General features: G+C 43.9%; 1 long non-coding RNA gene across 1 annotated transcript in view; it reads right to left on the bottom strand.

Moving 5' to 3' along the window:
- The window catches only part of LOC102166006, a 250,348-nt gene that overhangs the window by 100,750 nt on the left and 124,524 nt on the right, over positions 1-25,074 (bottom strand). Inside the window, exon 3 of the long non-coding RNA XR_002340685.1 lies at positions 23,378-23,472. This is a non-coding gene — a long non-coding RNA (uncharacterized LOC102166006). The remainder of the gene's footprint in view (positions 1-23,377; positions 23,473-25,074) is intronic.

Below are 25,074 nucleotides of genomic sequence, written 5' to 3'. Positions count from 1 at the left end.
AAGATTAGACATTAAAGAATAGAAGATTAGAAGATTCTTAACAGATGATTAGATATTGCAGACGAAGATAAGCTCAGCAATGTTGATAGTACGGCAATAAAAACTATACAAAATGAAACATCAAGAGAAAAAAAGAAACGAAAACAGAACCTCACTGAGCTGGACAATACTTGAAGCAGTTAACTATGTGTATAAGTGGACTCACCATTTTTAATCGACCTTCAATGAAGCCTCACTGCATTACTATCTGAAACCCAGAACATCTCTGGCTTAGAAAGCAGAGACTTCTAGAGTTGTACTAGAACACAGAAGGGAATCATGGAACCAGGTTTGGTAATCCACCCACTTCACACACAACCTTTTGACCAGTCCAACTCTAGCCTTGCTGGGTGGATAGCCTAGAGCCCCTGTCTTGTGTAAATCAGCATGCCTGCTTTAGATAAGAGTTTCACCTTGGATGTCTTTCTTAAATTAATCCTTTTATACACATGCATTTTAACAACCAAAAAAATATGTGACACTTCATCAGCCAGTCATTATTTTTGTTTCATCCTGAGGATCTTGATCTTCTTTCCATAACCTCATTACTGGCGTCAAGAAATTCGCTTGATAAATACGCACTGTGCTCTGTCATGAATATCCTGAAGTTTCAGGATTTGGGACCAAAAAAAAAAAAAAAAAAAAGGCTCTAAAGCTCTCAGAAATACTGTCCTGTTTAAGCTCATGTTTTTATGGCTGCTCTCGTAAAAGAGAATCTTAAAGGAATACTGAAATCTCATGTCCTAATCACATATTCTCATAATCCTATCCAGTGCTAGTCTGTTTTGGAATTTACTGTCAAAGGAAGATGTTTCATTAATTTTTTTCCCTTTGTCCCATTTTCCATGAATACTTTTACCCTGTCACAAAGCGGATAGGCGCGTGTCCGTTAAAGCTGGTATTGAGAAAGAAAATCACCAAGATACATACATGCCTTTCCTTGTGTCAGGCTCACTGTAAAAATCTAAACGTCCCTTTCTCGGAGGCCTCTGGGTCTGTGATCCCTTGACCATCACTTTCTTTTCTTGCTGTTAGAATCAGGTGGAAGTTTCCTTCAACCTCTGCAGCAAACCTCTCCCTCACCAAGTTCGCCTCTTCATGTTTTTAAAAAATCTGAAGTGTGGGATAATTTCTAGCTGTCACCTTCCAATTCACCTTTTTAAAGGACGCCCCCCCCACGTCCCTGCTGTAATTGTAATTTTAAATATTCAGACACCATTTCCATTTACTGTCCCCCATTCTTGATGGATGGTTGATCTTTTCACAGGATTGCTCTGGTTTCATAATCCCTCAACTCCTCATGTCCATAACCTTGATAAGATGCCTTGCTGATATTTAAATATCTGCAGGTCCCTTGGCTCCTCATTTGGGTCAGTGGTTTGTGTTTTATTTTCTTTTTGCTCTGTTCAGAATCCTGGCCATAGACACACCTTAGAGGGCTTCCAATTAAAGTCATTCCAGGAGTTCCCATCATGGCTCAGAGGGTAACAAACCCAACTAGTGTCCATGAGGACACAGGTTTGATCCCTGGCCTTGCTTCATCGGTTAAGGATATGGTGTTGCTGTGAGCTGTGGTGTAGGTCACAGACATGGCTGGGATCCCACGTTGCTGTGGCTGTGGTGTGGCCCAGCAGATGTAGCTCCAATCCGACCTCTAGTCTGGGAACCTCCATATGCAGCAGGTGCGGCAAAAAAAAAAAAAAAAAAATTAAAGTCATTCCTTTTCCATATGGGGGTGGGTGGCAGCGGGGGAGACAAGACAGATCTTCTGTAACTTGACTTTTCTCCAAGGCTAGGAGCCAAGGTCCCTGGAGAGTTAGGAGGGATAGGACATTGGGGCTGCTGAAGAGGGAGTGGCCTCTCTGTTGAAGAGGTGTGGGTTTGGTGTGGCTGTAAGCAGCAGGCTGGAGCTGAGAGCATCATTTGTAATGGACACGGTAGCTTTCCAAGGAGCCAGCATGGTGGCCCCGGCTACAAAGAGACGGTACCAGATTCCAACATCTACACACCCAGCATGTACTGCATGACAACAATGCTGCTTTAGAGGCTGTTCCCGTGCTCCCGTCTCCAAGTGGCCCCCAATGGGCATCTTCCCTCCTCTGTGTGGTCCCAGCTCAGCCTCATCTGGATTCCAGCCCTCTCCTCTTATATGAGAAAGGATTATCTAGGCAAGCTTTCCTTCACCTGGGAACTGCCCTGGGGTGGACCTGTCCTCCATCCTTATCTGCACTTTACAGGTAAGAAGCTCTAACTCCAGAAAGAGATTATTCTTTCCTTACTTGTGCTTGGGCCACTTTCATTGGATTTGAAAATGAGCAAGTTATCTTGAGCTGCAAATCTCTGTCATTCAGTCATTGTTTAATCGGGGCTAATCAACTCGAGTTCCTCTAATCTATTTGTATGTCATCTATCCCTTTAAGCTTCTTTAATGTCGTCCCTAAGCCCTCTCCATGTCCTGAATGCTCTTTTATATAAGGTCACATACACAGGACAAAGTTTTCGGATATGAAAGAGTATTCTCCAGGGGTGCAAGTGCACTTTTCACCCAGGAATCATAACGTCTTTATTGTACAAATTGTATTATGTGCAGCACAGTGCGGAGGTATAAAGCAACGCTGTGGTCAGCGTGACTTTGCTCTTGCAAAGGAAGCTGTCTTTTCTCCAAACCCCAGGGGCCTTTCCACCCAGTCACAGGCCCTCCACCCTACTCCTACCTTCAGTTGGGGAAAGGTGACACCTGCTGTGGTCTGGACCATGGAAGGTAGTCAGAAGTGATGTGCAGCACATCTAAGCCTGGCTCCTAAAACGTTATTGCTCCATCCTTTCATTCATCCCACCAACAGCTAAATTATCAGGGATGAGCAAAACGTGGAAAGCGGCTCTTTAACTTGCAGCCCCAGCCTGTTTCTCCAGGTTCTCATCACCACTGAGGTCACCAGCTTCTTGTCCTACTTTAGTCACTGCAACGGTCAAGCTCTTCCCTATGAGAATGGGACCAAGGACGGTCTCCTGGAATATCTGCCTCCTCTCGGCGAAAGGATGAGGTCAGTTCAAGACGGTGGCGTTTATTTTCCCCAACGGAAGAGAGAAGACAGATGGGAACTCAACACACGAATTCCTTCCCTTTTCTCTCGGCAGTGGAACCTTGCTACGACTTTTCTGTTCTGCCTGCAGAAGACTCAGTGAGCCTGACTGTGTATAACAGTGTCTCTAGGTTTCCGTAAAATCTACAACAAGTTATAAGATGTTATATCAACATGACTTGTTGTGCAGGAGAAGCCAGGGTGGGTCCTAATCCTCATTCTCATTTTCTTTTCCCCTCACCCTTTCTGCACCTTCAAAATTAACCATGTAAATATAATCCTTCCCTCAGGCTCTGTTTTCCAGTGAAACAGCAATAAGGGATAAGGTACATGGGTTTCCAGAGAATCTGCATTTAAAAAGTAATTAAATCCTCGAGGAAAAGGAACCAGGAATTCCTGGAGGATTCTCACTGAGAATTATTTTCATTGCAGCAGAGCGTTTACAACAGCCTTGAACCCTACTGAACTGCACCAGCACGTTATCCATACATTCACTCATTGCCCGTGTGGGCCTGAACCACCGTGGATCAATAATCACAGGGGTAGAACTATGAAAGCAACAGGATCCTTTGAAAAATTTTTCACAGTGCAGGTCCTGTACTTAAGTGTCAATAAAGCTGCTCCTTTAGCAGATAGAGGAATGATTACTGCATCAGTTTTTCAGGGCTGGCTTAACAAAGCACCACTGACTGAATGGCTGACACAACAAAAATTAATTTTACTATGGATCCGGATGCTAAATACCTCAGGATGCTGGCAGGGCTGGTTCTCCTGAGGCCCCTCTTGTTGGCTGTGTAAACACACAGCCTCTCTTCTCTTGTCCTGATGTGGTGGTCCTTTTGTGTGTGTCTGTGTCCTAAACTCCTCCTCCTCTTCTTTTTTTTTTAAATTTTTTGCTTTTTAGGGCTGCTCCAATGGCATATGGATGTTTCTGGGCTAGGGGTCAAATCATAGCCACAGCAACGCAGAATCTGAGCTGCATCTGCAACCCACTGAGCGAGGCCAGGGATCAAACCTGCATCCTCATGGATACTAGTCGGAGTCATTTCCACAGCACCACAACAGGAACTCTGTAAACGCCTCTTCTTCTGAGGACACCAGTCCTACTGGACTAGGACCCACCCTAGAGGCCATGTTTGAACCTGTCACCAAATACAGACACACTCTGAGGTCCATATTCAACCTATGAATTCAACCTACGTGGGTTAGAGGGGACACAATTCAGCCAACTGCAGGTCCTACGCATCCATAATCTTCGGTCCTGGACAACCAGAGCATTGTTGAATACCCTTGGTATTTATGAGTACCAGTTAAGAATCATTGGTTAAGAACTGTTCCCAATGAACTTGAGAGAAAAAGAAAAAGGGGTGAAAAGAAAGAGACGGAGCCCATGAAACTCAAAGAATGCACATAGCCCAGGAGATGTGACTCTCCAAAGGAACATTCCAGGGATGTTTCAGTAAGCAAGAGAAATGGAGAGTTGGTGGCAAAAAAGGAAAGAGAGGAACAGCAAACCTTGTCTCTTTAGGTTGGCTGGCATTGCTCCATCAGTGGGCTAATTGCCATGGCTCCCAGGGAAGGCACAGATCCAGTCTCCAAAGCGGGGAGGGGCTTTCCCGTCTCTGCCGTTGCTCCTCCTCCTTCTGTATTTTATCCACCACTGGCCTGGCCATCCCAGAGCATTCCATCTCAGCCAGAGGCTATGAGAGCAGGAAAGAGGCAGCTGAATCAGCAGGCAAGCCAGCCGCCGCTGTGAAAGGTGCTCAGAAGCATGTCTCCTGCCATTAATTTTCCAGTTTTCGATCACTGCTCTTTGCTTCCACAATGTTGAAAGGGTGCCATGCTTTAGTTACAGCTCTTTCAAGAAATTCTGCTGTTCGTTTGGCTGCAAGTGACTCTTTTAAAGAGCCTGTGTCATTGAGGAGCAAAACAGTCGTCCTTTTTAAAGTAACTGTGATAAAGAAATCTGCCCCCTGGGGGGATACAGTTAGTTGTCAGTTCTTTTTCTTTTTTTCTTTTTCTTCTTTCTTTCTTTCTTTTTTTTTTTTTTTTTTAAGCTGTCATTTCCTGATTTTTGCTTCTACAGGAAGGACCATCTAAGTAAAAGGATTTTTTTTTCCCTTTCATAATAAATCCATGTATCCTATGTCACATCTATGAGAACACCATGGATCAATCTCATTGTATATAAATCTCCTATCTGATCTGACTCAACATGTGACCTGGGTGTTACTAAGCCCTGGTGTCCTGGACTCGTGCAGTTCTGCATTCAATTATTCTTTTGGCAAATGCCATATGGTCCAGGTCCCTGCAAATATAAAAGAATCCAGATGGCCATGTGACAAGGAAATCACAAATATGCCCTTTCCATCCGTTATTAGCCTGAGGCACAAAACAAGAGTCACAAAGATTTTCTGTAACAGGTGACAGAGTACACCATTTTGGCTTCATGGGCCTTAGGATCTCTTTGGCAGCTGCCCAACCCTTTTGCTGCAGTGTGAAAACGTCCATAGATGATAAAGGAACGTGTGAGGCTCTATTTTCATTAAAACGTTATTTACATAAACAGGCAAGCGGCCAGTGTTGGCCCAGGGGTTGTAGCTTGGAGACCTAAAGCCCAGAATTCTGTTTTCCTCACTAATATACTGTTGTTGATTAATCCAACAACAACCTATCTATGGCCTTACCACCCCGAACACACCCTAATCCAACAACAACAATAACAAAAAGAAGTGCTCTCTTTTTAATACTATCTTTCTTAGCAAATGTATACATCGCCACAACAACCCAGCAAAACAGGAACTAAGCTTAGTTAACTAATCTGCTTACTACCACCAAACCTTCCAAATGAAGCGTTGGATTTAGCAGTTTTAGACATCTGAGTCTGTGTTTGAGTCAGGATGGGTTGGGTTGGGTTGCAGTAATAAGCAATCCCCAAATTTCAGCCATTCAAACCGACACATATCTATTTCTTCCTTAGAGAAAGTCCAGGTGATTCTCCAGGTCCATGGACCTCCCTGCCTCTGTCCACTCCAGTCTGGCTGGATCTTATGCCACCTCTGCATCAATACACTTCTCCCATTTTCCCCAAATAAGAGGAGTCTAGGAGTTCCCATCGCGGCTCAGTGGGTAATAAACCTGACTAGCATCCACCAGGATGCAGGTTTGATCCCTGGCCTCACTTAGTGGGTTAAGGATTCAGTGTGCCATGAGCTGTAGTGTAGGTCGCAGATGCAGCTCTGATTCTGAGTTGCTGTGGCTGTTGCATAGGTCGGGAGCTATATAGCTCCAGTTCAACCCCTAGCCTGAGAATATCCATATGCTGCAAGTGCAGCCCTAAAAATACAAAAAAAAAAAAAAAAAAAGAGGAGTCTAGGGAAAAACTTTGAAAATTTGAACATGCCTCTCAATCATCTGGAAGCCTGTTCGGGTGAAGCTTCTGATACTAGAATTCTGAGGGTGGGGTCTGAGAGCTGAATTTCCATCACTCCCTGGGAACAATGGGGTCTGGTGATGACATTCCAAGCAGGAAGTGGTATCCCATCAAGATTCCAGCATGATTCTACATGGAGAGACAGACATCAGCTCCCCATTACACTGGCCCCAAAACGCACAGGACTACTTATATATTAACCTGAAGAGGATACGGAAATGGACTTTATCCCTTTGATAGGATAGAGAAGAAGCATGTCCACTGGGAGATACTTGTAACACTCCCTCAATCCAGCCTTGGTTGACTTCAAAGACTTGGCTGCCTTCTTTAGTGGCTACACTGCTTATCCTGCTGACAGGAGGAAATGAGATCTGACCCCATCCCATGAGTGGGGAGCGCTGCCCTTCCAGCCCTTCCCTGGGCGCGTTCTTCCCTGAGGCTGCATCCCTGCCTCCTATCCTGTTGCTAGGCAAAATGTGTTACTTATGGGCCCAGCATCAGCACCACTCGGAGCTCGTTAGAAATACAGCATCTCAGGGTCTACTCCAGACCAAGTGAGTCAGACACCTCATGTAAACAAGACCCTTCGGCGACTTGCACGGACATTAAAAGAAGAAAAGCACAGAGTTCTCTGATGGCCTAGAGGTTAACAATCTGGCATCGTCACTGCTGTGGTGCAGGTTCGCTCCCTGGCCCAGGAACTTCCACATGCCGTGGGGGAGGCCAAAATATAAATAAATTGAAAGCAAACAAATTGATAAATAAAGGAGGAAAATCGAGCTCTAATCCTCCACACATACAACAGACGACCACCTGCGGAGAAACTGTCCCGCCATGAAGTTGCCAAAAAGGACCCTCGATTTTCCCCCACAGCCTGATTTCACCATGGCAGGTCCTTCAACAACCAGACTTGAGGTCTATGGAGTCAAGTCCATCCAAGGTGACCATAACCCTATATTCCATGTAGATGATATACATAAACATATAGATGCATACATATGTGATTCATGAACTATTGTGTGTGTGTATATATGTACATACACACACACACACATATATACACACACACACAATAGTTCATGATAATGGTGTTTTTTTTTAAACAGATGTAATTTTTTCTGTGACGAAGAAGCAGGTATTACCAAATTTAACATGTCTTCATACACTACGATATTGAAATGTAATCATTTAATTTCAGACCATTAATCTTTTGTATTTTATTTCAAAGGATGGTCAGTAAATGCCATGTAATCATTTCTAGGCATATAGTAAATACTAGGAGCCTTTAGTATCCAAAAATCCCTAATTTCATTTGTAAATAGTGGCATCTCCATGTATCAAAATAAATGTTTTGGCAAAGAGGTGTTCAGGAGGAGTTCCCTGGTGTCTCAGCACTGTAAAAATCGAGCATTGTTACAGCTGTGGCTCGGGTCTCTGCAGGGTTGCAGGTTTGATGCCTGGCCCGGGAACTCCTCTCGGCCACAAGGTGGCCAGTGTGTTCCGAGGTGTTCAAAGGGCTATGGAAGCACAGGAAAGAGTAAGAAAGGGAACCAATGACTGCACAGCAGCTACAGATCATGCCTTGTGCAAAGCAGTTTCATATATATTTTTCTCTTTCAATCTGTCGGCAACCACCTGGGGATGTACGATTATCCTTAAAACACAAAGGAGGACACTAGCCTCAAGGATGTGAGGGAAGGAAAACTCACAAGCCCTCTGTGGAAGTGCCAACCACTGGAAAGAGTGTACAAGCACTTTGGACATTACTGGGGCACCACCAGCAACTAGAAGGTGCAAACACTCATGAAGCAGCAGCATATCCTCCTGATCCCAAGAACTTCCTCATGGAAACCAGGGGAGTCAGGCATTCAAAGCCAGGCCTGGCTGACAGTCAAATCACTGCTTTTCACAACCACTGGGTTGTCCATCTTCCTTAGTCACAGACCAAAGACCCAGGACACCTCCCCCACTTTTTTCTTTCTTTTGCTTTTTAAGGCTGCACCTGCAGCGTATAGATGTTCCCAGGCTAGGGGTCAAATCAGAGCTGTAGCTGCAGGCCTACACCACAGCCACAGCTACACAGGATCCGAGCCTCGTCTGAGACCTACACCACAGCTCATAGCAACGCCAGATCCTTAAACCCACTGAGCAGGGCCAGGGATCGAAACCACAGCCTCATGAACATCAGTTGGATTTGTTTCCACTGAGCCACCAGGGAACTCCCCAGGACATCCCTTTAAAAACCATCATCTTAATCCCCCTGCCGACAGATATGGAGGCCACACTTCCTTATCGTTTCACTAGATACACTCTATTCGCACCCAGAATACTGCGTCTCTAGCTCCTATACGTGCTCGTGCTGCACAGCTAGATAGCAATTATTTCCTCTCCACTCCATCCTTTCCATAAATATTGCCATCTCTGCAAAACGGGAGCTCTCCAGGGGTTGTGGAATTAAATTTTGGGAGATATTTGTCCTGTGTCCCATGTCTGACCTGGCTGCTCCGTGAAGTCAGGCACTAGGGAAGCCACGTTGGTGATTATTCACCTTTTGAGCCTGTACTCCCATTGCCTCTGAGTGTCAAATGAGAACACTGCATTTGATCAGAATTATGCCTCAGGTGAAATGATGGATACGGCTACCCCAGCCGTCCTCATTTGGGTCACTTTCCCTGACTACGGGAAGAGCCAAAAATATCCATGCTTGGCAAGAGGTGCCTTCTCTCTCAGCAGGACGTGCATGCATAGAGCCCTTAAAAAGACCTCAAGGTTCACGGTTACAGCCCTCGAGAAGACGGTCTGCCTTCTCTTTGAACCATGACTCGTAGACACTGGTTCAGCCTACATTCAACATCCGATGATGGTATATCCCACTGATATGGTGACCCAGCTGTAGCTCAGCTTCACTATGCTGTTCGATACTGGAAAATTAATCTATCTGTGGATTGTCTCAACACAATGACTTGAGACATTTGGGATACTTCAGTCCATGGGACCTGTTACCACCTGGCATCGGTCCTTCAAGCACCAACATGAACACTAGATACACATTTCAAGGTGCATCCAAGAACACGTTTTTGGCTAACTCACATGTCTTAGGTGAAATTCGAAGCTGTGTTGACCTACCCTTGGGACTAAACACGACGCTGATATCAGGTCCAGACACAATCCTAAAAGGAGAATGGAAATGAACACTTCCACCCTGATGGACAACCTCGTATCAGAGAGTTAACCTACCCCATCACCACCTCAAAGAATAGTCTGATTGGATTTCCCTTATGGCATGGAGGGTTAAGGATCCAGGGTGGCTTGGGCTCACCCTGGCCCAGAAACTTTCATATTCCATGGGGACGACCAAAAGGGAAAATAAAATTAAAAAAGAAAAGGAAAAAAAAAAAAAAGGAATATTCTGCTTTAAGAATCCATCTCCTGGAGAATATTCAGAGATCGGCCAGACGGCACAGTACAAAAACACTAAGCCTACCTCCTCTCATGGATACACCAAGATCACAACAATTTACAGAACAGGCACTGACGAAAAAGACCAGAATGTATGAGAAAAGACCTTCTACAACTAAAAAGGTGAAGAAGGGACAAAAGCAAGGCTGATAGGATGGGCAGGGACAAAATAGAGTCAAGTCCCATACCCCCAGGTGGGCAAGTTAGAAACAAGAGAATAATGAAAACTGCAGAAGTTCTCCCAAAGGAGTGAGAGATTCAGAACCAAGGATGACCCAGCTTAAGTGGGGGCTCCTGCACTGAGAAACGGAGCCCCCAGAGCACATGGCGTAGAAGGCCAGCAGGGCTTCCTTTCAGGAGTCCCAGAGGTAGGGTTAGGAGAGTAAAGGGTACAAACTACGATGGATAAAATAAATGAGCTACAAGGATATATTGCATGACACAGGGAACAGAGTCAATATTTTATAATAATGATAAATGGAATACAACCCTCAAAATTATAAATCACTATGTTTTACACCTGACACTGATATCATATTGTACATCAACGTAGATCAATAAAAGAGTAAGAATCTTTGGGTTCAAAAGAAAAAAAAACAAAAAAACAAAACAAAAAAAAAAACCCACTTCACACGGAATATTTTACCAGCGTGGTGTTCTGGTTTGGAGGTAAAATTTAATTCTCATGGGTTGGATGCTTTTTTAAACTATATTTCACTACGGTGGATCAGCAGCATAGAAACAGACAAATGAGGGGGCAGAGATCCAACCTTAACTCCTGGGGTGAGCTTCTGTAAGCAAGGGAGGCTTGGACAAGTTGCTTATTTTCTGTGGAATTTAAACACAAAGGTACACCTCCTTAGGTTTCTGTGGGATTCAGTAAAGAGATTCTTTATCCCAGAGACCACCTGACAGGGTCTGGGTGAGGATTCCACGACGGGAACTAGTCCCTCACTCTATCTCAGAATCTGGCAGAGGGCAAGATATTCCAATGTAGGGTTGTTAGAGAGAAATGCTTCGATAACGCGTAGTGGAAACCCTGTGTAAACGGTATTATGGGTGCTAGGGTTGTCATCACTCAGGCACACAGACAGATGCTCTGCTCACTCTGCAACGTACCCCGCAGTCTGCAGTTTAACAGGAGAGTTAAGATACATCAGACACTGTCAGGTGCATTTACAGTCTCCTGTCTAGGTTTCTCTGGACAGTGGAAGCTATGTGGACAACGGCTTGCCAAATATCTATTTTAAGGGCAAGGGAAACTGAGCAAAATAAATAGATACCTTTATTATGTGACCCTGATTTTTTTTTTTTTTGATACACAAATGGATGGCACGTGACTCCCCATCTAGGATCAAGGTGGCAGTCACAGAGGTCAATGACAAAGCTCTTTTGATTGATCAGCAATATCACCCTTCTAACGGATCGAAAGGCATACTTTCAGTGTGCTAATGGTGACCCCCTCTCTAATTCCGTCTATGGCGATAAGCTATGCCAGACTACACCATCCTAGACCATCCCTTCAGTGCCTCAAAAAAAATTTAAAAATGCAACATGTTTATCACAAAAATATGTAGCAAGCAAACCCACATTTTTGAACATGTCCCTAAGAAAGATCATTCATTAGAAGGAAGCAATGTAATAGAACAATAAGTAATGGTTAAATGAAGATATTCAAGGAAGCGCTATGGTAAAAAAATGAGATCAAGACAAATGATTGACATGCAGTGATGTTTAATGAAATACACATGTCAGATTACTTTTCCTCTATTTTTAGGGCCACACCCGCAGCATTCGACCCCAGTCTAGCAGTCAAATCAGAGCTGTAGTTGCCGGCCTGCACCGCAGGCACAGCAACACAGGTTCTGAGCCTTGTCTGCGACCTACACCACAGCCCTCGGCAACAAGGGATCCTCAACTCACTGAGCAAGGCCAGGAATCAAATCCGCATCCTCATGGATACTAGTCAGGTTCATTATCACTGAGCCACAGTGGGAACTCCCTCAGATCACTTTAAGCTCCCAATAATGTCAGATCCCATGTATAAAAGAGGGAAAGGGGTAATAGAGTGTGATAGACTTGAATTAACCTGAAAGACCATTTAAATCAGCACAAAAGCTTTGATTGGAACGTTTAAGCCCTTATCATTGCTTTTATGATAAGGAATTCCCAAGCCAGTTGCCAATGCTTTTAGAACCCTCGAAACAAATCTTACTACTCAAGAAGGGGTGTAAATTTCAACTTTAGGAGAGGATTTGAATGAATAAAAACTAATACGCTATGAGGAAAATAATTATGGTAGAATGGTTTTATGTGCAGTAAAAATTCCATGTTGTTTTCAAAAAGTTATCTACACTAAAACCTAAAGCAAATGGTACTTTTCATTGCTTTACGTATTCGGGGTGCTTTTTATCATAATCTTGCACATAACCCCATATGTTAATCATATATTAGTCTTTCTGCACATAACTCTCTATATTAATCATGTTTACATATCGGCTAGACATCCATTGGTGTAGACAAACCCTAACAGACTTTTGGTCCATGCAGCACTTTTAAGCTGTGCCAGGGGACCCTCAGTTCACAACCTCTGACAAAGAAGCTGCAAGGTACAATTATTGAAACAAATTATTATTCACTAGAGATACAAGTCAGTGCATGTGCTCTCACAGACCCTCTCAGCCTTCCCCACCCCCTCTAACTTTCTGCCCACGTGGCAGACACGTTTGATACACCGCCTGAGGCTGACAAGTCCCACGCCCAAACTCAGGGACCTCCCAGCATTTCTGGACTTGGCTGAAGCATCAGGCCCCAGCAGCTGCTAAAGAGGCCAGGAGCAACATAGAGTTGCAGATGCCAAAGGCCTACAGGGCACCTTGGACCAGTGGGAGACAGGAGATGGGAGACAGGATGGGGAGATGACATCTGGCCCGCAAAGTCCTTTTCCCTCCAGTTTCCAAGTCCACAGCTGCGACGCTGTCTCCACTGAGCCATCCGGGGTGTCTTGGTGAGCATCCTGCAGCCATGCCTCTGGGATGCGGAGAGAATGACCAAGCCCAACTGCATATGCTTCTGGTTCCCAGCTGCCTCTGCTCCCTGCAGCTCCTTGTGCAGGAGCCAGGATGGCCGTTTCCATTAAAGCAGCAGCCAGCACTTGGCCTAAGGTTTCTTTTGCGAGAAGGAGGGCTATGACACTTGTCTGTTTGTTTTTGTCAGGTACACAGCATGGATAAAAAGATGGGAGGCTCTACTTTGAAATAACAGGATTATGCCTGCAGCATTTGGCCTCAAACTCAGGGACTGAGGCGCTTTTACAGAGATGCAGTCTGTACCTGCAAATACCTAATGTTTGTTTACCTGAACAATATCCACAAAGGCTAGGTTTTCTCGGTTTTTATTTCGCGCTTCTGTAAAAACCCAGTGGCGTACATTTAGCAGGCCATAAAGTCAGAACTTCTTACTCTTTAGGTTGTGTTGGTGTCTCCACTGAAGACTGATGAGGAAAAGCTACCACACACCCCCAAAAAAATGTCCTGCGTACTACTCAAGAAATGAAACCGAGCTGCCACGAACACAGGTCAGCTGAGATTGGTAGGGGACCCTCAAACGTTGTTCTAAAATAGAGGAAGTGCGTGGAGCTCCCGTCTTATTACTTACAATTTTTTACTGTGATCCCTTGCATTGAAAAACATTTGGGGAAATTGTTTTGCTTGAAGGTATCCAAAAAAACAGTAAGCTATGTGAAAGGTATATGTGAGCCTGATTTATCTATGCTGAAAAAAGAGTCTAAAGCAGAAACTCTCAAAAGGCATATTTTGGGGGTACTTCTCATAAAACTGCAACAGGTCTGCCTGACTGGTAGCATTGAAAGAGGTGAGTAATAAAGCCCTCCGATTTGACTGTTAAGATATGAAAAAAATCAAGCCAGGGCTCTAGAACAAGAAGAAAGTGTCTAGGAGTTCCTGTCGTGGCGCAGTGGTTAACGAATCTGACTAGGAACCATGAGGTTGCAGGTTCGGTCCCTGCCCTTGCTCAGTGGGTTAACCATCCGGCGTTGCCGTGAGCTGTGGTGTAGGTTGCAGACGCGGCTCGGATCCCAAGTTGCTGTGGCTCTGGCGTAGGCCGGTGGCTACAGCTCCGATTCAACCCCTAGCCTGGGAACCTCCATATGCCGAGGGAGCGGCCCAAGAAATAGCAACAACAACAAAAGACAAAAAGACAAAAAAAAAAAAAGAAGAAAGTGTCTAAAACTGCCCTCCCGTCTATAATTCAATGCCTACAAGAGCTGACTGTCTTATTTATTTATTATGTTAACCATTTAATGGTAATTAAATCATAAAGGCACTGTAATTAAAGCAATGGAGGTGTTTTAAACAACAAAGGTATCTGTGGAATCTGTGAAACAGAAAAAAAAAACCCAAAACAACCCTTAAAGGTAGTGTTTCCAATGTCTGCCCTTAGTTATAGAAGCCTTGTGTCAGAGTGCTGAGATCTGACCTTGATCTAAGGTTAAATACTGCAGAATAATGCAGCAGAGTCTCTCAGCGGCCCAATACACTCACGTCCTGACCACTCAAGGGGGGTTCCAGCCACTTTGCAACTGGGTTTCTCCAGCCACTGGATTCTGCTGTCTCTCCACCTGGCAGGTGCCACGGCCCCTGGAGTTTCACTCCAGGGAGGAGCTGTTCACTGTGGAGAGACAGGGCTTGGTGGAAACAGATCACAGCTCGCCTGAGCTCGCCTAGGACAGTTCTAACGTCAGTTCCCAGCATGTTCCTGGAAGCATAACGCTCCAGTCATCCAGAGGGAGACACTGGCTGGATAACACTGGCTTCACTGCTGGTCCAAGGAAACCAACAGGGTGGACGCCAACTACAACTCCATGAACGATGGGAAAAGCAGACGGTCTGAACCCAGACGCACGTGACGTGTACAATTCAGGCCAGATTTTTGAAGACTTCATGTAATGGGAGTAATGTAACATACCTCCTGAATAATTTCACATTACTTGCTTTTTTTATTTTTATTTTTATTTATTTATTTATTTATTTTTCTTTTTTGGCCATTTCCTTGGCATGTGGAAGCTCCTGGGTATGGGATTGAAGCCATCCCATAACAGCGACCTGAGCAGATCCTTAACCTGCTGGGCCAACAGAACTCCTGAAATGCTATCTAAGACACATTAGGGTAAAAAAAAAAAAAAGTCTATTATTAAACTTAACCTTGCTCTGCTTTTTTCCACTTAAAAAAGGGACTAGGAGTTCCCACTGTGGTGTAGCGGGTTAAGGATCTGGCAATGCCACAGCAGTGGTGTAGGTCACAGGTGCAGCTTGTATTTGATTCCTAGCCTGGCAAATTCCTAGTGCCATGGGTGAGGCCCAAAAAGAAAAGAAATATTTAGGGTTAGGGTTAGCTATTAGAAAACTTAAAATGATAGATTTTGCTGTTACTATCTTTCTAAGGACTATACTGCTTGCCTAGTTCTCTGTCCTTCCCTGTCTCATCTCCTTCCAAATGAGCCACTGACTGCTGAATCCTCACGATTATGCTGCTTTATGGAGAAATTCAACTGAAAGCAAATAATAAACAGCAGCATCCTCTCGCTACTGGGGTTAACAATTTGTCTTTTCACTTTCGAGTCATGCTTGGAAGGTACAACTCTATGGTCCTTCTCAAAATTATTTGGATATCTACATTCATGTGTCTTCTTAAAAGTCAGACAAAAAAGTTTCAATTGGCGTATTTTTTGTACTTTCAATAAAATTGCAAAAAATTGCATTGTTGAAAGACAGGTGAGAGCTACAGAGCACAGAATTATGAATTTTAAGGGAGAAATCCGCAACCTACTCCTCCAAAAATAACTGAGGACTTGAGAAGTACCCTGGAGACATCAATTAGATGCCCAGAGAAGTTGTTTCACTTTCATGGTCATAAAACAATGAATGTGATTCGCTGTTCCCAGATTTGTTGACTTCGCGGTCATAAAACAATGAACGTGATTCGCTGTTCCCAGATGTGTGTGTCATCTTCACAGCAGTGACACACAGTTGCTTCACCGGCCATCTGTAGCATTGTTTTGTACCAGGGGCACCTCCATGGCCTTTAGACCTCAGACACAGTACCTAACTAGAATATGCCTTTCTTCTTAACCCTTTATCAAATACATGATTTACAAATATTTTCTCCAATTCTATAGGTTGCCTTTTCACTCTGTGGATTGTTTCCTGTGATGTGCAGATTTGAGGTTTGATGTAGTCCCATTTGTCTCATTTTGCCTTTTTTTTTTTTTTTTTTTTTTTTGCCACAACTGCCCCATCTGGAAGTTCCTGGGCTAGGGATCGAATCAGAGCCGCCACAGCCACAGCAACTCGGTATCCAAGTTGTGGATGCGACCTATACCACAGCTCACAGCAACACTGGATCCTTAGCCCACTGATCACAGCCGGGGATTGAACCCTCATCCTCACGGACACTACATTAGTTCTTAACCAGCCAAGCCTCCACAGGAACTCTATGTTTGTGCTTTTAAACTAAATCTTTGCATTATCACACCTGTCCCTGTGGTCCCTGAAGAGACACTATTTTCTGCAGTGCACAGCCTTACAAAGACATCTGGACGATTGATTCATTATTTAAAAAAAAAAAAAATCAGAACAACAGGCTGAATGAGATTAGCACAAGCCCAAAGTGCTGGATGGCTCAGGCTTCAGAGCCCTTCACTGGATGTTAGAATAAGGATCCAGCCTTAGGAGAAGGACTCCTGCTTGACTGCCTGGATGATTCCCGCCAGCTGGCAATGATGGACTTTTACTCACATCCCCGGATCAGAAACACAAAATACATTCCAAGAGCACCACGGGGAAACAGGAAGGCAAAAACACTCCAGAATCTTTGGCAGTCTCGTCTATTCTCCAAGTCACTTGTTAAAATGAGCCAATTTTCTTCTAGTGCTAGCTACTCACAGCTTGGCTTTTTTCTCTCATAGTCGTGGGTTTTTAACCTGCGGCACGAATGGAATGAATGTCTCAACGTGTGCATAGCTCTTTGGAAAGCAGCTCCCACCCTCATGCAAATTTAAACTGGTGTCGGAACCGTGACTCTAAAATTCTGAGGCGCTAAAATATTACAAGTTTCACTAGCGGATACAATGGGCTAGGAGATTAAAACAAAGATAATATTCCCGGCGTGGGAAGAAATATTACCCTGAATAATTTAAAGAGCACTATCATCAACTCGCAGGAAATGAAATTCAGCATGGCCCATCTGGCACAGGAAAGAAGCCGCAGAGGGCTAAAGGAGGGTGGAAAGGCAGGCAAAGTCATTATCACCTGAATCCTTGACCATGGTCATCTCTCCCTTTGGGGTAGAACTTGGACATGGTAGACATTAAAAAGATTAGAAGGGGGCTAGTTAAGGTGAGCAAAGAAACCTCAAGAATTCTAGCTTGAATACTAAGTACCGTTCTTGCGCTTGTAAAAGGCAAGACCCAATCCCCACCACCTCCTCCGGTTGAATGTGAGAATGGATTCCAGCTGAAGCAGAGTAAGTGGATGTCTTAGATCAGACCATGAAAAGCTTCCAGATCTGCCTCCCAAATACCCTTCCCACTTCCACCGACTTGAAGCCACAGCACCAACAACTTGGAAATTCCATGTGGACGACCACGCTTCCTGGGTCTCGGGGACACCGGCTGTACCCGCTTGGGAAACACCAGCTGTGGTCTTTGCAAGTGTTAGAAATGAACTTCCATCACTGGTCATAGTCATTATACATGTAGATGTGTGTTAGCAGTTACAACTCCCTAATGGATACAGTATCTGAGTTACCTCTGGAAAACACCAATTGGGGTCCTTGCAAGAATTAGAAAGGAACTTTCATCACATGTCAGAGTCATAATACATGTAGATGTGTGTTAGCAGCTAGAACTCCCTAGTGGATACAGTATCTGAGTAACCTCTGGGAAACACCAGTTGTGGTCTTTGCAAGAATTAGAAAGGAACTTGCATCACATGTCAGAGTCATAATACATGCAGATGTGTGTCAGTAGCTAGAAATCCCTAGCGGATACAGTAGCTGAGTTACCTCAGAAGGGACAAGCCATGAGTCTAAGATTCTGTTGACTCATGAGAACATAATCCTACTACAATAAAGAAAGTAAAGAAAATAAAAGTAGTTCCTATGCCAGAATCAGCATCATCATAACCAGAATTTCTCATGAATGGAAAATTAGATCATTCTCACCTGCATGTGCATCTGAGCTTGAAATATTATTTCATTGATTTAGGTACAATGTATGAAATTAGCACAACTTACAATTGATGGGCAGAATCATAACGACAATATTGTTTTGGTGGCTGAATCAAGAGCATGTAGAAATTCCCAGACAAAGGATCAAACCAGTGCCACAGCAGCTGCCTCTTAGTGTGTTTTAAAATAAACCTACAACTTTCAATCTACAGTCTTGGATTTGATGAAGCTGCACGCTGTCCACTGGATGCCAACACTGTAAGTGCCAGAGTTTCTGTTCCTCCAAGATGAAGCCACCCTTCTCTGTCACTCACAAGCTACAGGACCCCAGAAAGCAAGGATGGTATATGGTCAAAGGGATGAAATCTGGCTTGATGTGGTCCCAGCTTACAGCTTCAAGGTGGAAAACAGTCAACACAACATAAGACAATAGGACCTTCTGCTTCCCCTCAGCGAAGTGTACTACCTGAGATGCAAAATTTTAATATAGGGTGTATAGAGAAGGTTTGATTTTGTCCTACTAGCACTAAGAGTGTGGACATAGGAGAAATCCCAGCCATCTGCTAAAGCTCCAGTCACATAGCTTAATTTAGACAATGACGAATTTCTATAAATCCTGCTAGGTGTGGTTTATTTTGTCCCATTGATCATAGCATTCCATTAAATCCACAACAGTTCAACAGATGGTTGATATCGGCTATAAACATAACTGCCAAGACGTAAGATAAATATGTAGAAATTCATTATCTACTTGCCCAGGAAGATAATCAGGATAATTTTATTTTATTTTAGCTTTTTGGCTATGCCCATACCATGCAGAAGTTCCAGGGCCAGGAATCAAACCCTCGCCCCAGCGATAACAAAGAAGGATCCTTCACCTGTTGAGCACCAGGGAACTCCCAGGATGATATTTTTTACACGACATGAAATCTTTTCCTCCTTCTGCTCCTTCTGAGAACCCCTTTAAGAAACTCCCATCTGGAGAAGGAGCAGAGAACAATGCCTTACCAGGCCTGTTCCACTTCTTGCGGACAATTCAACCTAACAGGCAATGCTGACTGAAAACAGACCTCACTGGACTGTGGCTCCAGGCCAAATTTGGCCCATTGCTTGTTTTTATCCACAGCATGAGCTGAGAATGGTCTTGTTTGTTGTGGGTTTATTGTAGTTTCAAATGTTTGGGGAAAATAAAAAGATGAATAGTTTGTGACATGTGAAAAGTCCGTACAATCCAAATTTAGTGTCCCTAAATAAAACTGGACTGAAATACAGCATATTTGTTTCTGTATTGTCTCTGGCTCCTTATGGACCGTCAAGGGTAAAATGTTTACTCTCTGGTGCTTTGCATAAAAAGACGTAAGCTTTGGAGTTCCTGCTGTAATGCAGCAGATGAAAGATCCAGCATTATCTCTGAGGGAGCTGGGGTTGATCCCTGCCGGCGCAGTGGGTTGTGGATCTGGCATTGCCACAGCAGTGGTGTAGGTCACAGCTGCAGCTCGGATTCAATCCCTGGCCATGGATCCATATGCCATCGGTGTGGCCAAAAAAAGAACAAAAGAAAAAAAGACCTAAGCCATGCTACTCCAAAAAACTAAAGCAACATTACTGGGGAGGTTGTGTGAAATACAGAAGCTCAGCTGGAAACCAGAACAACTGATGCAGAATCTGTGCTTTAGGAGATCCGCAGGTGACTCACATAAACATTAAAATTTGACAGTCTACTCTAAAGAAAACAGATACTCTACATGCATCAAGAAAGGGATGCCAATTTGAGGAAATGCAAATAAACTGATTCGTAACACATAGGAGTCACAGGTATTTCAGTTAAATATAAACACAAAATACAGATTTTAGTTTCCATTGTGCAAAAATCTGCGGAAGACGGAGATTTAACCTTAAACAACTACAAGAATGCAAAGAGAAGGAGTTCTCATCATGGCTCAGTGGAAACGAAACTGACTAGCATCCATGAGGATGCAGGTTCGATCCCTGGCCCCGCTCAGCGGGTGAAGGAGCCGCCACTGCCATGAGGTGTGGTGTAGTTCGAAGACAAGGCACAGATCTGGCATTGCTGTGGTTGTGGTGTGTAGGCCAACGGCTACATCTCTGATTTGACCCCTAGCCTAGGAACCTTCATGTGCCATGGGCGTGGCCCCAAAATGACAAAAAGAAAAAAAGGAAGGAGAAAATAAATATTAGTCTGGTTAGTCTTCTCAACTGGATGCTTGCTTGATCAGATTTGGTTCTTTTTTTAATTGATCCAAACTGTTCCTTGTAGTAAAGATATGAATAACTAACCAACAAATCCATACAAATACCATCATCTGTGCAAGAGATGAATTTACGAGGGAACGTACATTCTTAGGTTTTCAGCCCCAACAAAAAGCACTTCCATGGGCCATGAATTATAACGCATTAGGAGTTCCCACTGTGGCTCAGCGGTAACGAACCTGACTAGTATCCATGAGGACACGGGTTCAATCCCTGGCCTTGCTCAGTGGGTTAAGGATCTGGCATTGCTGTGAGCTGCAGTGTAGGTCTCAAGAGGCAGCCCAGATCCTGTGTTGCTATGGTTGAGGTGTAGACCAGCAGCAGTAGCTCCCATTCGACCCCTAGCCTGGGAACTTCCATACGCCATGGGTACAGCCCTAAAAAGAAAAAAAAGTAATAACTCACTAGTCCGTATCCATTTGTTGGAATAAAGCGTCTATCGTGCTTGTCTCTCTGACACTGTCAGCTGGTTATTTCAGTACCTTGGGACAAGGATTTCTTAGAGATGACCTGAGGACTCTACATTCCTGAGGACAGCAGTTTAAGCATTCTGTTTTCTTAGATTCCAACCCCTGTGCCTCCTGAGGTATTAATCACAGAGGAATTGCTGATAAGATGAGGACTGAAGCGGTTCCTGCTGTAATTATGAACACAGTCCCTACAGAAAGCTGGTATTTAGCCCAGGCTGTAAGGCATGACCTCTAAGAATGATCACTTAACTAGGCTTCGTTCTCACCCGCTGTGATGCTTTCTGTTGGTCCTGTTCTAAACGAGGGGGGCAACTCCAAAAGGTCTAACCTGAAAAATATTTGGGAGGAGAAATGTTTGTAAAAGATAACGGTACCAGTGAAAGCTCCTGAGATGAGGACGTCACAGGCACCCACCACGTGCATTCACTTCCGCGTCATTAAACGGATGTGCACAGAAATCAGGTGCCACAGGCTACTGCAAACGTAATCAAGCATCCATACCTTCTCTGTAATTCTTGACGTTGTGGTGATGTACGCTCACAAGGGGGTTTTTCCAATTCCGTTTTCACCAGGGGTGATGGCCCCATCCGTTCTCGTCTACACCACCACAGCCTCATTTACAAATAGTCACCGTGCATGTGCCCTGTCATCACTCCTGTCCCTCCTGTGACCACGAGGTCCATTATCCAGCTTCTGACTTAATGCTCAGCCCCACCTCATCCTACTGAGGCAGAACATCCAAGAACATCAAGGGAATCCATCACCGTATCTATTTCCCCAGAGAAAACGCAACGCCACAGGCTGCTCCTGTTTTGAGTCACTTGTTGGAAGAATCCGTATCACTACGTGTCCTTATTTCCATGTGAAGACTTTCCACTTACTCATGCAATTCCTAACACACAAGTCATAGCATCACAGCAAGGCACCTCAATGGCCCCTCCCTCGATGACCAAAAAAAGCACAAATGGATCTGAAATCATTCACATCCCCTTAAGGAACCATGATGTTTTAGGAACAGTGATGAGAAGCATCAATTTTCATTTAGGTATTGGTTCCAGGGACAGAAACCAACACTTGCTGATATAAAGGGATGAAGGAGAAAAAACATGTTTCTTTAATACATAAGATTAGTAAATAAATAAAAATAAGGAGAGGATTAGAGCCAACACCCGACAAGGAAGGTCACTTGAAAACAGAGGCAGCAGGTTTGTTTCTTAGCCCGTTTGCCCCACAAAAAGAAGCCAGGATGCTATCATTGAGAGAGCAGTGGGTGAATGGACGTCAGGATAGAAGACACGTCTTCATACATACATTTTCGAAACTGTCTTCCCGCCTAAGGTGTTGTCGAAATTCCACGTATGGTAAGCATGTGCTGAACCATGCCCTAAAAGGAGACACCTTTACCTTGCTACCTGGGGAACAATCTAGGATACCTTGGGGGTGGCCTAGTCCCTCTGGCTTTACTTAGATCCACAGTCACGTTCAGCAACACAGAGATTCAGTGAGACACAGACCAGTGCAGCCAACACATGCTACCACTTTAGGACAAGTAAAGAGCATCTTTAGTTGAGACATGGCGACTGTGTAAGAGGGAGCAAGACAGGAAGTAGGAACGGAACCCACAGGCCCCGAGTGCCAGCTTTCATCTGCACCTGTTACCGCGTGTTCAAGTCTGTCTTGACCGGAGGCTGTGCGTCTGCTCATGAGGGCTCTTTAATTAATGGGTTGAGGCCCCTGAAAGCTGAGCCCTGCAAGGCTGCCCAGCCAGGGGGAGTGTGAATTCATGCCTCCTGGCTAGCGAGCGCCACCTGCAGAGGCGGTAGCCCCAGGGTCCCCTGGGGTCTTCCCTGTCCCCTTGTAGAAGAATGCCATGTCTCCATCAATGACCAACTCAGCAGTTCTTTTCAACATGCCAAGCACCTAAAAGAGAGACATGGCAGACCCCACCACAGGCAAACACAGGGGCTCTGTTTCCACAAGATTGCTGGTGGGGCCTGGTGGGGATGGGCTTTATCTCTGGGCCGTTCACTGTCTGCAGGAGTCAAGCTCAGAGCCAGCTGCAGGAAAAAGATACATTTTCTCAGCACACTGTAGGTTCTCACTGCACAGAGAGAAAAGCAGTGAGAAAGAGAGACAGGCAGAGAAAGAAGAACGTACATGGGGTCGATTTTTTAAGGCAGGGGAAATACCTGGTTAGACCTATCTTGAGTATTTGCAAGATGTTCAATGCATTTTTATCCAAAAATGTCGCAATTCCTTTGTACCTGAATTTTCAGGTCTATTTCCCTGCATTTCACTGTTTATCAAATATTGGGTGTACCATAGGGTAGACATTGTTGTTGTACAAAAATTTTTTCTCCAAGACCCTTTCTCACCTGTTTTAGGAAGATTCTCCTTGCTGATGGCAGCTTTTCACGTTGACACTCTGAAGCAGACGCATTGTTCCCTATTGGGAATTTCCTAGAGTCCTCTGTGGAAGGAAGAAACAATGTATCCTTATTTTATTATTTAACCATTAACAAATTTAAGCCTAGTTAATTTACAATGTTGTGCTAGTTTCAGGTGTACAGCAAAAAGATTCAGTCTATATATATACATATATGCATGTATGTGTACATATATACATTAACATATAGAGTATGTATATATTCCTTTACAGATTCATTGCTATTATAGGTTATTACAAGCCTTGTGTATAGGTGCCTGTGCTGTACAGAAGGACCTTGTTGTATATCTCTGTTATATACAGACGTGTGCATCTGTTAATCCCAACCTCCTCATCGATCCTCCCCAACCTTCACTATGGAATTTTGTAGCCATAAGATTGCTTTCTATGTCTGTAAGTCGCTTTCGGTTTTGTATCATTTTTTTAATATTCCACATATAAGTAATGTCATATGGTATTTGTCTTTCTCTGACCTGCTTCACTTAACAGGATAATTGCTAGGTCCATCCATGTTGCTGTAAATGACATAATTTCATTCTTTTTTGTGGCTAATATTCCATTATATATATACCAATCACATCTTCTGTAGCTATTCCTCTGTTGATGGATACATGTGGCTTCCATGTCTTGGCTATTGTGAATAGTGCTGCTGTGAACATAGGGGTGCATGTATCTTTTTGAATTGTCCTTTTGTCTGGATATATGCCCAGGAGTGGAATTGCAGGATCAGATGAGTTTTGTCTGAATATATGCCAGGAGTGGGATTGTGGGATCATATGTCAACTCTATTTTTAGTTTTCTGAGGAACCTCCATACTGTTTTCCATAGTGGCTGCACCAATGTGCATTCTTCCCCCAACAGTGTAGGAGGGGTCCCTTTGCCCTAGGGCCCCTCCAGCATTTATAAATTAATGTATCTTTAGATGGTAAGCACACTTACAGGATTCAGGAAATAATTAATGGTAACAAAGGAACTGTACTACAAAAAGCAAAAATATCTGTGCTAAGTTTGCTGTGATTACCTTGGCTAAGCTCTATGACTAAGAAAGGAAAAAGGAGTTAAACTAATGAAAAAATTATGATAAAGGAAAGTATAAACCTATGGATTTATGTGATAACTGCCAACAGTGACATAAAAAGAGTTTGACAAGACAAAACCAATTATCTATTTATTACTAGAGATGTGCTGAGCAGGAGAAAGAAGAATTTTGTGCTTGGCAAGGCTCATAAACCCAGCAGAGATTCCTGATTCATGGGCGCAAGGTGGGAGTTGGGGGATGTAACCTACAAAAAACGGTCTTGGGATACTCAGCATTCTCCATGTTTGATTTATCCTAACAACATTCGTTATTTTATAGCACTGCTGGCAGTTCACTGATTTACTGGTAAACAGATTCATCCATTGGGGGACAGTCTTCTGCTTGGACATAAACAACCAAAATATCCTAAAATTAATAAAAAAAATCAATGGCAAGGGAAATTTAGGCACAAAATTGAGGGAATAAATCAAGACACGCTCTCCTTTTGACACGTGTTTTTAAGACCCAGACTGGGTTTTATGACCCAGAACTGTGACCATTTGCTGTCAACAAAACAATTCTCCGGTTGATATTTGCCCACTGCACCA

Source organism: Sus scrofa, chromosome X, assembly GCF_000003025.6.
Source record: "Sus scrofa isolate TJ Tabasco breed Duroc chromosome X, Sscrofa11.1, whole genome shotgun sequence".
In the NCBI taxonomy this organism is placed as follows: Eukaryota; Metazoa; Chordata; class Mammalia; order Artiodactyla; family Suidae; genus Sus; species Sus scrofa.
This window is presented reverse-complemented; position numbering and strand designations above follow the sequence as displayed.